This window comes from Rhinopithecus bieti, unplaced genomic scaffold, assembly GCF_001698545.2.
Source record: "Rhinopithecus bieti isolate Rb0 unplaced genomic scaffold, ASM169854v2 scaffold_9899, whole genome shotgun sequence".
Taxonomy (NCBI): Eukaryota; Metazoa; Chordata; class Mammalia; order Primates; family Cercopithecidae; genus Rhinopithecus; species Rhinopithecus bieti.
In genome coordinates, this window is record NW_016806979.1 from 3855883 (window position 1) to 3870521 (window position 14639).

At 50.7% G+C, this 14639-nt stretch overlaps 1 protein-coding gene and 1 long non-coding RNA gene across 11 annotated transcripts in view; one reads left to right on the forward strand and one right to left on the reverse strand.

Annotated features, from left to right (window-relative positions):
- The window catches only part of RBFOX3 (RNA binding fox-1 homolog 3), a 546061-nt gene that overhangs the window by 388396 nt on the left and 143026 nt on the right, over nucleotides 1-14639 (forward strand). For 9 of the 10 annotated variants that reach the window (XM_017879339.1, XM_017879334.1, XM_017879347.1 and 6 more), the window contains one exon: nucleotides 8411-8450. The exons of the other annotated variant lie outside the window; for it this stretch is intronic. The gene's annotated coding sequence lies outside the window, so the exon portion shown is untranslated. The remainder of the gene's footprint in view (nucleotides 1-8410; nucleotides 8451-14639) is intronic. 10 annotated transcript variants of the gene reach the window in all.
- LOC108534168 (uncharacterized) lies at nucleotides 3886-6143 on the reverse strand. The gene is made up of 3 exons (XR_001886902.1): nucleotides 6054-6143; nucleotides 4293-4433; nucleotides 3886-3946 (listed from the first exon to the last, which is right to left on the reverse strand). It is a non-coding gene; the product is annotated as an uncharacterized LOC108534168 (long non-coding RNA).

Sequence of the window (14639 nt, forward strand, 5' to 3'; positions counted from 1 at the left end):
TGGGAGTGGGGGTGGGTGGTGGGAGTGGGGACGGGCAGTGGGAGTGGAGACGGGCTGTGGGAGTGGGAGTAGGTGGTGGGAGTAGAAGTGGGTGGGGGGGGGGAGTGGTGGGAATGGGTGAATAGTGTGAGGTGCCTCATGCCACTGAACTGTGCACCTAAAGATGGTTAAAATGGTACATTTTATGTTATGGGTGTTTACCACAGAAAATTCAAACAAAACAAAAAAGTAGCTTCCAAATACATGTCAAAGGAACAACCATTTTCCTGGGGTCCTTTGGTCTGAACAGTCTTTCTCAGAGTCCGATTGTGTGAGGCTACCGTGGCATGTGTCATCAATGCCTCTCAGGGGTGGGCCAGTGAGTTCCGTTCAGCCCACAGGTGTGCGCTAAGTTCTGCTCATGCAAAGCCAGCACCTTCCCCACGCCCTCCCACCTGAGGGCAGCCAGGTGCCTGCTGACCTCATCCCACCAGACAGAACCTCTAATATATCACCCAAGCAATTAACTGTGGTCGAGTCCGCAGTCCCAAATGGCACCCCTGGGCAAAGGCATATGGGCCTTGCAAAGCCCCCACAGCTGGAAGAGTCAACTGGCCACGGAAGGTTTGGGCTGATGTTTGGCGTTGAGGCTGCACATGTGCTGGGGTGGGAGGCAGGTTGGAGTTAGACCCGGCAATGAGCAAAAGGAGCACAGTGGGTTTGCTCCCGGGGCCACGTTGCTTTGCCCCCTGCTCACTCTGACGCTCCAGGCTTTACCCGGGAGTGCTCAGCCTGAGCAGAATAATCAGCTCTAAGCACAAGCTTGTGGTCAGGTGGGTCTCGACGCAAACTCCAGCTGCAGCCGCTACCAGCTGTGGCATTTAGGGCAAGCTGCTTCGCTTCCCCAAGCTTCACATTTGATTCTGGAAACTAGAAGTGATCGTAGTGCCTGCCCCCTGGGGTGGTTGTAAAGCTGAAATGACATCATCAATGGCATAACCCCAGAAAAGCACAGTCCCCAGCAGGTAGCCTGGCACGCATTCAGCAAGCACTAGGCGTGCATGCTGCTGTCACAGGGCCCACAGCAGTGTCCACGCAGGCAGAGGGGGAGTAAGGCCCCACTGGAGCAGAGCTAAAGACCTAGAGTGCCTGGAAGGACCTTGAAGGTGGGACTCCAGGCAGGTTGCTGGGGAGCCCTGTCCGGGCTTCCTGGGAGAGGAGGCCAAACTGCTCTGAGCGCAGCATGTGACCCCTAACCCCTGCCCTGCTGCCCTGTGGAGGCCCAATAAGGGGATGGCCCTTCCCATGGGCCTAAGTATGGGCTGTGTGCTCAAAATCCAAAGCCACTCCAGTGGCCACTGTGATACCTGCCAGAACTCCCTGGTCTCGCTAATGATGGCTCAGAGCCATAAGCTGGATCCCTCCCCTGCCCTCCCCTGCCCTGTGCTCCCTTCCCCTTCCCTCCCCTCTCCTTTTCTCTCCCCTCCTTTCCTCTCTAAAGGCAAATTTCTATTCAGAAGAAGGAGGAAAACATCACATTAAATAGATGTGGCTCTCCTGCTCTGATCACCATCATCACAAGCCAGGTTTAAGCCTCCACAGTTGATTTTTTATTTATAAAATTGCACCCCTCACCTCCAGTTCCCCTTAGGGAAAGAGCACAAACAGATCGTTTCAGAACATCCGAAGTAACACAAGAGAGTGGTGCACAGGGAGTTTCTCAAAGCTGCCTCGAGGACCCTCCACACGGCCTGCCCCCAACCCCGGGGCTCCTCAGGTAGCACCCCCTTCACCAGCATCGGCAGCGCGCTGGGAACCAGAGCTCCCGGGGTCTTTCCTGGCACCAGTGCCTCTGCTGCAGGAATAAATCTACTCTGACCATAAACTAGGTCCAAGCACCGTCACTGCACATTTAGGAAAACACGGAAGAAGAATAGAGTGAATATGTGGAAACTGTGCTGGACTGAATATCGGTCACTCCTCAAAATTCCTATATGGAAGCCCTAACCCCCCAAGCGATAGTATCTGGAGATGGGGCCTTTGGGAGGTGATTAGGGTTAGATGAGGTCATAAGGGAGGGTCCCTTTGCAATGGGGTTAGTGCCCTTACAAGAACATACACCAGGGAGCCTGCTTTCACACTGTCTCCTTGCCACGTGAAGACGCAGTGAGAAGGCGTCTGTCTACAAGCCAGGACAAGAGCCCTCACCAGCACCCAACCACGCTGCTCCCTAATCACAGACTTCCAGCCTCCAGAACTGGGAGAAACACATTTCTGTTGTTTAAGCCGGCAGCCTATGGTATTATCATGGCAGCCAAAGTGACAAAAACCATCTCCCTGCTTCAGGCAATCAAGCTTCCTCCCGCACAAACAGCTCCATGTGGTCACAGTCATCTTCCTCAGCACTGTCCACATCAATATCAGTTAGGTGTGCTCCCCTAAACCCTGGCACTAGGACAGGCCCCATTTTTCCCTGCCCCTCTTCCCAGCCTGAATCCCATCTGCGGCTGATTCAGTTGTTCTTGTCAGTGGAGTTAAGAAGAGGTGCAGGTGTCCCAGAATGATGGAATCTCCACATATCACCTCCCGAGAAGCGCAGGATGGCGTTACACAGAGGGCTCAAACTTAAAGTGAAACAGGCCGAGTGCCGTGGTTCACACCTGTAGCCCCAACACATTGGAAGGCCGAAGTGGGAGGATCACTTGAGGCCAGGAGTTCAAGACCAAGCTGGGCAACATGCTGAGACCCCCCCCCCCCCCCAAATCTACCCAAAAAAAAAAAATAAGAGAGAGAGAGAAAGAGAGAGATCCAGCCAGCCAGGCATGTTGGTGCATGCCTGTAGTCTCAGCTACTTGGGAGGCTGAGGCAAGAAGGTGACTTGAGCCCTGGAGATCGAGGCTGCAGTGAGCTATGATTGTGCCACTGCACTCCAGCCTGGGCAACAGAGCAAGATCCTGCTCAAAAAAATTTTTTTTAATTGAAAATTTAAAAGTAAAGTGAAACCAACCAGGAAAAACATCAGAGCATCCCCTTTCTCATTGGAATCAAGGGTAAGAATGTATCCCTAGGGTCGGGCACAGTGCTCACGCCTGTAATCCCAGCACTTTGGGAGGCCGAGGCAGACGGATCGTGAGGTCAGGAGATAGAGACCATGGGTGAAACCCCGTCTCTACTAAAAATACAAAAAATTAGCTGGGCGCGATGGCAGGCGCCTGTAGTCCCAGCTACTCGAGAGGCTGAGACAGGAGAATGGCATGAGACCGGGAGGCGGAGCTTGCAGTGAGCCGAGATCACACCATTGCACTCCAGCCTGGGTGACACAGCGAGACTCCGTCTCAAAAAAAAAAGAAGAAGAAGAAGAAGAATGTGTCCCTAATGGGGCTGACTTGAGGTCAATGATATATATTCAGTGCCTGACACAGTAGATGTTCAATAAACAAGAAACGTGATGGCCACTGCTAATACATTGACTTTATCAAAGAGCTGGGGACACATCCATGCAGAAATCCATGTTCCGCTTGCTCTGTGCCTTTCTAGACCTTCCCCATAATCAAGTAACTCGCACCTAACTGGGGAGAGAAGGGACGTATGTGTGACGGCAAAGCTGAGGGGCCACCGATGAGTGGGAGTGGTCTGATTTCGACATGAGGGTTTTTTCCCAGCCAGTTGTCTTGCATGATCCACTAACGATAAGTTGTACTAAGGGACGCGTCTGCTTTTCATTTCAAAGGCCACATAAGCAAGCCCCAGTTTAATTTCTGAAGAATGAGATGTTTTATGGACAGAAGACAGCTAGGGTTAAAGGCTTTGGGAGGTGGGAGACTTCCATTGTTTGGACGGAGTCGATAAAGACAGAATCATGTGTCCTTGAGGAGAACTGCAGGGAGAAGCCCACAAGGACCTTGTCTTTGGAGGGACTGGTGCGAAGGTGGGAGGTTGAGCTGTGAGCCAGGTGGAATCAAGGGGCCTAAAGGAGAGACAGGACAGAAGGGAGAACATGAGAAAAGGCCTCTCCGGGTGGATAAATGCACATCCATGGCTGGGGTTCCCCAAGAGCAAATATTACTCTCAAAGGATCTTATCCCATGCTTCAAAACAGGGGTCCAGCTCTGACCTCTGGAGGCAAACGCTTACCTGTTACAAGGCCATTCCATTGTTCATTCATAAACATCCTTTCCTTTCCATGCCTCTGGTCCATGGGGGCCCCACACCAGTGTCTGGGGACACTGGAACCTCTAAGATATGGCCTCTGCCCATGGGGATGTCACAGTCTAGTGGGAAGGCAGACCACGGGCTCCACATTGGACGCTCACCCTCTGGGAGTGTGGAGACAATCTGAGCCTGGCAGGCGGTTCTTGCTCTGTCTGGGCCTTGCTGAAGGGCGTGACTGCACGTGCACTTGGGGAAGTCGGCACCACTGTGCTGATCCCTGTGTTCCTCCATGAACCGTGAACCTGATTCACGGAGGCAAACATTACCATAATTGATTATCCTGCTGAGTGGCTGAGAGCAGTGTTTGCTAACAGTGAGGTTGAGAATCAGCTCCGTGTTTCATGACCCTGGGAGCACGCCCGTGGGATGTCATCCAAAAGGCCCGTGGAGTGGGAATGAACCCGGGGGCCTCCCTCCTTCCGCCACCCCCAGGATTGGGTAGGTAGGGCAGGGACCAGAGACATAGAAAATGCTGGGAATACAGAAGAGGATGGGGAGCCGGCATTCATCTCAGAAACACAAAGCCAGGCGCCATCCCAGGGACGGGCAGCCAGGCCACCGCAGGAGTGGGCCGCTCCGCACGGAGACCACCTTCCTTTCCATGCGCAAGGGCCTCCCGGGAGGTGCAGGGAATTTCATGACCCTGGAGGTTCTGTGAAAGGATGGAGGACAAAGCTGGGCTTGGGGAGCTCCTGGCCCGAAGAGCCAGGAAAACAGGTTGGACCCTGTGGTTGAGGCATCAGGCTTGACTGGCTCTTTGACCCTCCCTCTAGTACTGGAGCTTTCAAAAATGAGGACTCTTTGGTGATTGAAATGGGGCCCAGCCTCCAGGCCTCCAGATGCCACTGCAACCCCTGGGTTCACACAGTGCAGATAGGACATATTTCACCTTGACCAAATAAAAACACTCGTAAGTGTGTGACACATTTAAGAGAACTCGAGGGATGCCAGCAATCTCTCAGGAGAGAAGGGTTGGCAGAGGCAGGGAAGCTGGGTGGATGGGGTGGGGTGAACAGGGTGCTCTGCCAGCTCCCATCTGGGCTGATGTGGCCCCAAAGACTGGGAATTCCAGAGCTGAAAGGTGTTATTGTGCTGGGAGGAAATCTGAGGACTTGGGCACAGAGCCTGGGCCAGTAGAGGAGAAAGGACAGGAGACACAGAGGTGTTCGGGAAGAGCGGTGAAGCCCTGAATCCTTGGCTTAGTCCTGCTTCACCTTCTCAGCCCACGGGCCCGAGCCTGCCTCCAGCAGAGCCACAGACATACTCTTCCAAGGCTCCGGACCTGGCTCCAGATCCACGTGCCTGGCTGTGTGTTTGTTCAGTGGGGCTGGATTCAATGGAACCAAATTGTATTGAATTGGAAAAAGAACTCACTTCAGGAAAAGAAATCACCAATAAGAAAATCCAGCTGGGTGCGGTGGCTCACACCATAATCCCAGCACTCGGGGAGGGCAAGGCAGGTGGATCGCCTCAGGTCAGGTGTTCAAGACCAGCCTGACCAACATGGTAAAACCCCATCTCTACTAAAAATACAAAAAATAGCCAGGCATGGTGGCGCATGCCTGTAATCCCAGCTGCTTCGGAGGCTGAGGCAGGAGAATCGCTTGAACCGGAGAGGCGGAGGTTGCAGTGAGCTGAGATCGCACCATTGCACTCCAGCCCGGGCAACAGAGCGAGACTCCGTCTCAAAAAAAGAAAAAATCCCCCAAATTAACGAAGGCAGCAGTTGGTGCAAGCCGCTCAGATGACGCATTTCCTTTCGAAGTGACTCTCTCACTGGCAGTGCCTTCCAATCACACCTGCCCTTCTCAGCGTCACTTTGTGAGCTGTGTGTGGAAACGGCTCCATGGGCCAGAAGTTACCTTTGCCATTTTACTGGGGAGGAGAACAGGGACTCCACAGAGCTACCTTGGAAATGGCCTGCCCAGTACCCAGTTCAAGTTCAGCTGTTCCATGGCCCATAGCCCTCCCTGATGCGGCTGGGAGGGGCCCGCCTATGATGTACCCAATACTGCCATTGTGATCTGCACAAACCCAGCAGGGAAGCCAGGCCCTATGCAGTTCCGTGTTCTGTGGCCATTCATGCTCGCCTCCCGCAGGGTCGGGTACTCCTTTCCACCTGCGGGTGAGACAGGCAGCTTGGGTAACCTGCTCTGGGGGACAGGCCGGCGGACCCAGTTACTGTGGTCACAGTCGCTTCGCCAGCTGGGGCCTTGGTTTCTTTATCTGAAGAATGGGAAGAGTAAGAAGTGTGCCTGCCTGCTAGAGCTGTTGGGAGGGCTCAATGAAGCAATGTACAGGAAGCGCCTGGCTCATAAACCATGCAAACGAAATGACCGTGGTTACCTTTTTACAGTGATATGGATGAGGACAGTGGTGGTGATTTTTCTAGATCCGAAGAAAGAGGACCAGTCTGACCATCTTTCAATTCCAGAAGCTTTTCACTTGCTTTTAGTTTTTACACTAAGTTTTAAAAAAATACGCACACACACACTTTTGCACGGGAGGCCGGGGGCAGGGAGTGGCGTCTTAACAGCTACGGATGTTCTTTTTGAAGTGACGAAAAGGTTCAGGCATCAGAGAGCAGTGGTAATTGACAGCAGTGTGAATGTACTCAATACCACTGAATTGTACATTCGGAAATGGTTAAAATTGCACATTTTATGTTATGTGCATTTTACAATTTAAAAATGTGCAAGTCATGTACACAGAAAATTATGAAACATTACTAAAACAAAGGAAGAAAATCTAAGTTTGTTTAAAGCACACTGTACACATACCCCTTTGTTCCTAAACTCCTCAATGACCTACTAAGTAAGAAAAGGAAGGTGTCCAGGCACGCGTGTGAAGTCCCAGGCCCTGGGGAGCTAGCTTTGTGACTTAGGCAGGAGCGGATACCCTGGCCCCGGGCCCTGGATCATAAAGTGAGTGAGTGGTGGTCCTTGCCAGTCTGTCCATATCACTGAGCCGTTCCTGCTGCTGGTAGGTGCACCTGACTCACAGTAACACACAACGATTGCCTCTAGAATTATGTGTTTGATGGGATTTAGAACTTGCTAAATGACTTTTCTTTAATAACATAAAATGAACATGCAGGCTGAGGCGGGTGGATTGCCTGAGCTCAGGAGGTCGAGGCCACCCTGGGTAACATGGTGAGACCCCGTCTCTACTAAAAATACAAAAAATTAGCTGGGCGCGGTGGCACACATCTGTACTCCCAGCTAGTCGGGCGGCTGAGGCACAAGAATCGCTCGAACCTGGGAGGCAGAGGTTGCAGTGAGCCAAGATCACACCATGGCACTCCAGACTGGGCGACAGAGTGAGACTCCGTCTCCAGAAACAAATTAAATAAATAAATAAAATGAATGTGCATGCCATGACTGCACTCAAAGCGACAGTGACCCCCGCCCTACACCTGGAGGAGGAAGCAAATCCCCCAGCAAGTCCCTGCAGCCTGGCAGAGGAAACCCAGTGTGAACAAAATGTCACCATCAACAAGCCACAAGGCCTGCATTTGTGGACAACCTCAAACCAGGTGGTAGGGTGCTAGGAGAAGAGGAAAGGGATTGCTTGGAGTTTGAGGCAATGGAAAGAAAGAGAGGGGGAAAGAAAGGAACATCCAGAGTAACAGAGAAAATGAGTCTGAAACCTCTGGGTGCCTGGTCCACCGTGCCCTGTTTTTTTTTTTTTTTTTTTTTTTTGAGACGGAGTCTCGCTCTGTCTCCCAGGCTGGAGTGCAGTGGCCGGATCCCAGCTCACTGCAAGCTCCGCCTCCCGGGTTCACGCCATTCTCCTGCCTCAGCCTCCCGAATAGCTGGGACTACAGGCACCCGCCACCTCGCCCGGCTCGTTTTTTGTATTTTTTAGTAGAGACGGGGTTTCACCGTGTTAGCCAGGACGGTCTTGATCTCCTGACCTCGTGATCCGCCCATCTCGGCCTCCCAAAGTGCTGGGATGACAGGCTTGAGCCACCGCGCCCGGCCCCGTGCCCTGTTTTGCTTTATCTCTGCCTGTTATCTAAAGGCTGCCTCCCAGCCATGCCTGAGATGCAGATGCAGCCAGAGGTGAACCCGGGCAGGTTTCCTCGGACTCCCAGGGAGATGATGCTTCCACCTCCAGACTTCCCTAGTCGATGAGCAAATAGCATCGCCAGCAACCAGATGTATGATGACAACATTGATTGTGATTCTCTCTCCTTTCTCTCTTTTTCTTTTCTTAGAGAGCCCAGAGTGCCTCGGGGAAAATTGGCTGAATAAAAGGTATAAAGACTTCTCTATTTTCCTGAATAGTTTTGACAGATATGAGCATGTTGAACATCTTGGGAGCTGCTGATAATGAAAGCCCGGAGTTTCTGGGATTTCCCAGCCACTGGAGGGAGGAAGAGTTTGGGGGCTGGGGAGGGAAAGCTTGGCGCTGTTAAGCACCTCTGTGTCATCTTCTCTCTTGTCCCCCGTGGGCGAGCCCAAAATGTGCCGGGGAAAGCAGGACTGGGGGCCAGAGGGGCTAAAGGGGAAATGGATAAATGGGGTAAGGATGGAGGACGATTGTTTTTAGGCAATTCTGGCTGGCCTGAGAAGCAGTGTCGCTGCCTTCCTGATCCTTTCCCTCCCCCAACCCCAAGGTCCCCCACCCTAGCTGCTCCGTGCATGGCCACCCATCCCTCAGGCAGTCCCAGCTCGCTGGTCCAGGGTGGTCCGACTCACCTCCATGGCCTGGTCTCCTTGGGGAAAGGGGCTTCAGATATCGGCTCAGTTCCCAGTGTTGACCCTTGCTGGGGGACTGGCTGCTATGGCCTGAGCCCATTGGTTCATGGCTCCGTACCTCCAACCCCATTACCCAGCTGTGGCTGACCCCCTCCACGGATTCACTTGCAGAGTTTTACTTTAGGGAGAGTATTATACAAATACGATGCTTCTGGAGTTTCGATGGGGTTAAGTCCTGATAAACCCATCATAAGGTGAAAATATTGTAAGTCAAAAATGCATTTAATGGACCGACCGTGGTGGCTCATGCTTGTATTCCCAGTACTTTGGGAGGCCAAGGTGGGCAGATCACCTGAAGTCAGGAGTTCAAGACCAGCCTGGCCAACATGGCGAAACCCCATCTCTACAAAAAATATAAAAATTAGCCAGGCATGGCGGCGGGCATCTGTAGTCCGAGCTACTGGTAGGCTGAGGCGGGAGAATCGCTTGAACCCGGGAGGCGGAGGTTGCATGAGCTAAGATCACACCATTGCACTCCAGCCTGGTCAACAGAGCAAGACTCCGTCTCAAAAAAAAAAAAAAAAAAAGCATTTAATACCCCTAAAAAACCCAACGAACATAAAGTCGAAAAATTCTAAGTCAATTGTAAGTCAAACCTTCGTAAGTTGGAGATCATCTGTAATGTGTATTTATTGAGAACAAAATTAGAAAATGCAGACTTGCCACGAATTTGCAGCCCTCCGCCCTCAGGGGGCCTCTCTTCTGCTAGGTCCTGGGCCTTGGGTGGTGTGTGTACAAGGCCAGCACAGCGTTTTTCAAAAACCAGGACCAGAAAGTAGATCCGTCGGGGTTAAAGGAGTATGAAGTCTTCTTCAGCTAAAACTAGAAAAGTTGGGCACTCTTTTTTGTACTGCGTTTGCCCTAAGCCCACCCTTGGCTCAGAAGTGGGCACTGACCAAATGGCCTGGAGCTAGACCTGCCATTAGAGCTAGACTTGAGCCGGGTGCTTCCGTCCTAGAAGCCGGTCACCTCGGAGCCACTCAGGGCTGCGGGCAGAGGCAGCTCGGGCTCTGCTCCCCGCTTTCCGGCTTTCCAGCCGGCTTTCCAGCAGGAAGTGGACAAAGAGAGCCCAGGGGGTCCCCTTCACAGGGCCTCGGGCTTCCCACAGTGGGCCGTGTGTAACAGGGTTCCCCCTACCGAGTGGGCGCCCCTGTCGTCAAGGTTAGATGCAGTTTTCCGTGGGAGCAGAGAGGAATGCCGCCGGGTGCTGGCCTCACGGGCGCCCCCAAGTGTTCACCACGAGTAGGGCAGCAGCCTTCACACAGCCTCCTCCTGAGATGCCACTGCTGTAAACTGAATCTATTTTACAGGGAAGCATCGGAAGGAGCCCCCTACTGAGTCGTTAGTAGAATAAAGAATCCATTTGTGGGGCCAGGCGCGGTGGCTCACGCCTGTAATCCCAACACTTTGGGAGGCCAAGGCGGGCATGTCACCTGAGGTCAGGAATTCAAGACCAGCCTGGCCGATGTAGTGGAACTCCATCTCTACTAAAAATACAAACCTTAGCCGGGCATGGTGACAGGCACCTATAATCCCACCTACTCGGGAGGCTGAGGCACGAGAATCGCTTGAACCTGGGAGGCAGAGGTTGCGATGAGCCGAGATTGCACCACTGCACTCCAGCCTGGGCAACAGAGCGAGACTCCGTCTAAAAAAAAAAAAATCCATTTGTACTCTAAGTATTGATGCGGTCATTTGCCTGGCCCCGTAAACTTGGATGTTTTCTAAATAGCTTTATTGAAGTACAATGGGGGTATGATAAACTTCACATAGAGTATGCAATTTGATAAGCTTTGATATATATGTATACCCGTGACACCATCACCACCATCAAGATAATGGTTGTGTTCATCACCCACAACCATTACATTGTGCCCCTTTGTAATCTCTTCCTCACACCCCACCCAATCCTCTCTTCCCAGGCAAGTACTGACTCTGCTTCTTGTCGCTGTAGAATATTTATATTTTCTGGAGTTTTATGTAAATAGAATCGTAGCATCCGTCTTCCTTTTCTGCTTGCCTTCCTCCACTCATCATAGTTATTCGGAGGCTCTTCTCTGATGTTGCACATAGAAATACTTTTTTCCTTGTTCTGGCCAAGTAGTATTCCATGCGGGGATTGAGCTACAAAGCGCTGACTCATTCACTCCTTGAAGGACATGTGGGCTGTTTCCAGTCTGGGGCTGTTACAGATACAGCTGCTGTGAATATGTGTGTGCAAGTCTGTGCATGGACATATTCTTTCTTTTCTCTTGGGTGAAATGGCTGGATCTCAAGGTAAGTGTATTTTAACGCCCTAAATAAGTGCCAAACAGTTTTCCAAAGTGGTTGCATGACTTCATGTTCCCATCAGCCGTGGGTGAGAATTGCAGTTCTTCAGCCTCCTCAACCTTGGTGGTGTCAGTCTTCATAACTTTAGCCATTCGACTAGGTGTGTCGTGGTAGCTCGCTATGGTTTTAATCTGTATTTCCCTAGTGACTAATGATGTTGAGAATCTATTCATGTGGTTATTTGGCATTTATTATGTCTTCTTTGCTAAAATGTAAAGAGATTTTTTTCTCCTATGCTTTCTTCTAGATGTTCTGTAGTTTCAGGTTTTATATTTGGTTCCACGATTTATCTCAAATTAGCTTTTGTGCATGGGGCAAGCTATGGATTGAAGTTTATTTTTCTCCTTATGAATGTCCAATGATTCCACTATTACTTGTTAAAACATCATCCTTTCCCCCATTGAATTGTCCCTGCAGTCTTATCAAAAATCAGTTGTCATAATCTCTGGTTTTGATATTCTGTTTCTTGGATCTCTTGGCCTGTCTTGATGCCAGTCCTACCACAGCTATTATAGTGATTGTTATGGCTTCCTAGTAAGTCTTGAAACCAGTTAATCTTCCCGTCCTTTGTCCTTCTTTTTCAAAATTGTATTGGCTCTTCTAGGCCCCTTACATTTCTATATGAATTTTAGAATTAGTGTGAATTTCTAAGAAAAAAATAATGCCTGCTGGGATTTTGATCGGGATTGAACTGAATCTATAAGTCAGTTTGAGGGATTGATATGCCAATATCACCTCGAATTATAATCCTCATGTGTCAAGGGCAGGGCCAGGTAGAGGTAATTGGACCATGGGGGTGGTTTTCCCCATGCTGTTCTCATGATAATGGGTGAGTCTCACGCGATCTGATGGTTTTATGAGTGTCCGGTATTTCCCCGCTTGCACTCATTCTGTCTCCTGCCGCCCTGTGAAGAGGCGTCTTCCACCATGATTGTAAGTTTCCTGAGGCCTCCCCAGCCATGTGGAACTGTGAGTCAACTAACCTCTTTCCTTTATAAATTACTCCATCTTGGGTATTTCTTCATAGCAGCGTGAGAACGGACTAATACAGCACTCATTGACATCTTAACAATACTGGGCCTTCTGACTCATAAACAAGGTATTTCTCTCCGTTTATTTAGAACTTCTTTAATTTCATCAATGGTTTATGGTTTTCAGTGTATGGATTTTGCACATCTTTTCTTAGATGTATGCCAATGTCATTCATATTTCAATGCTTCTTAAAATGGTATTTTTCTTTCAATTTCTGATTGATTGTTGCTAGCGCATAGAAATAAAATCGATTTTTTGTACATTGATCTTGTGTCCTGCAGCCTTGCTAAATCCATTTACTAGTTTTAGTAGATTTTGTGTCAATTCCGTCAGATTTTCTGTATAAATGATAATGTTAACAAATTTTCTTTTACAATAAATACAGCCCCAATGTGCCCGGGGCTGTATTTATTCTAGGTCTGATTGTTCCTGCTACCAAGGCAAGACTCCGCATGCTCTACCCAGTGCCCCATGAACAGTAAAGAGTTCCTGTTCCAGTCCGACTGTGAGGACTGAGCTACTCCAGGCCCTGTGAGGGTGCCGAGTGCTGTGTCCTTCATCCCTCCGAGGGGTTCTCGTCTCAGCCTTGGGTGGTTTCCTCCAAAGCTTGTGCTGATCGGTACTCAGCTGAGTGCTCAGTGGGACCCTCTGAGTATCTGTAGAGCTCTTTCTCTGTCCAGCTGTCTTCTCCCCATTGCTCTGTCTTATAACTCCAGCCACCTTGGCTCCCCACCTCTCAGCTCTGTCTCCTCAACTCAGGAACTACACCAGGCTTGACCTGGGGTCCCTGCACCATGGCCTGAAAACTTCCTCAAGACAGTCAGCTGAAACGACCGTGCAGCTCCTATATGACCATCACTGGGGGATCACTGTCCTTCACTGTATCTTGTCCAGTGTCTCGGAAACTAGTCTTCAGCTTGTTGTTATTGTTCTAGGAGGCAGACATATCAGTCCCCATTTCTCCATCTTGACCGGAAGCAGAACTGTTTTCTTCTTTACACCAAAGCTGTCTCTGCAGTAACTGCCCAGCTGCTGGAACAAACCCAGGAACATACACAGGCTGGGCCTGGCCCTTGTCCCCAGTCCCCTGCAGGGTGGAAGGAGATGAGCTACAGGACTGTCAGAGCACTCGTGGGCCTGGGACACACAGTCCTAGTGTAGAGACAGACACCTTTGCTTGCCATGCCTTGAGAACAGCCTCCTCTCCTCAATGACGAGGGCTCTGCAGGAGCCAGAACTTAGCTCTGGAAAGGCTTAGCAAGAAGACTGCTTCACAGCATTTCTTCTCAGGAACATTTTGATTGTAAATAAGGAGAGCCTGGCGCCATGGCTCACGCCTATAATCCCAGCACTTTGGGAGGCCGAGGCAGGCGGATCACGAGGTCAGGAGATCGAGACCAGCCTGGCCAACATGGTGAAACCCTGTCTCTACTAAAAAAACAAAAAATTAGCCAGGCGTGGTGGCACATGCCTGTGGTCCCAGCTACTCAGGAGGCTGAAGCAGGAGGATTGCTTGAACCCAGGAGGCAGCAGTTGCAGTGATCCAAGATCACACCACTGCACTCCAGCCTGGGTGACAAAGCGAGACTCCATCTCAAAAATAAATAAATAAATAAGGAGAGAACATGAGAGAAAAACAATGCCTCCAAGCCTCTCAAAGACTGAGTGGTAAGGAACACGAGAAAACTGGGGAGAAGGGAACCTAGAGGCCACCAGCAACCCAACCAGCCTCATCATCACGGTGTATCACCATGCCTCTGGACTGCACACTCCTTGCCCCCGGGGAGAATAGCTGAGGAGGACCCATGAGAAGCTGAGCCTGTTTGGTCTTAAATCATGGTCCCTGCACCTGCCTCAGCTGAGTCAGACACACCCAATCCTTTATCTGGGCACAGCATCTCCAGCTGATAAGGAGCTTGAACACAGGTCATCACAAGTGACATCTGCCATCCCATGTCATCCTTACAACAGGCCTGTTCAGAAGGCAGGAGCAATGCTGGTGTCCCCATTCTACAGATGAGGAAACTGAGGCTTAGGATGGGTCAGTTATTTGCCCAGGCCCACGTTAGAAGTGGCCAAGGCAAGACCACAGCCCTGGTTGTTCAGGCTTCTTTTCACACTGAGAATTTGCCTGGAGAAGTCAAGCCTCCCTGTAGGAGACTGTGGATTTCACAGGCTTGGATTTCTGAGCCCATTCCCACCCGCACCTCCTCATGCCGCCCCAAAGGAGCTCTCTGACCAGTAGGAGACACAGAGGACTCCACCCTTCCTGGCCCACATGAGCTCTCCTGTCTTTTTTTTTTTTTTTTTTTTTTTTTTTTT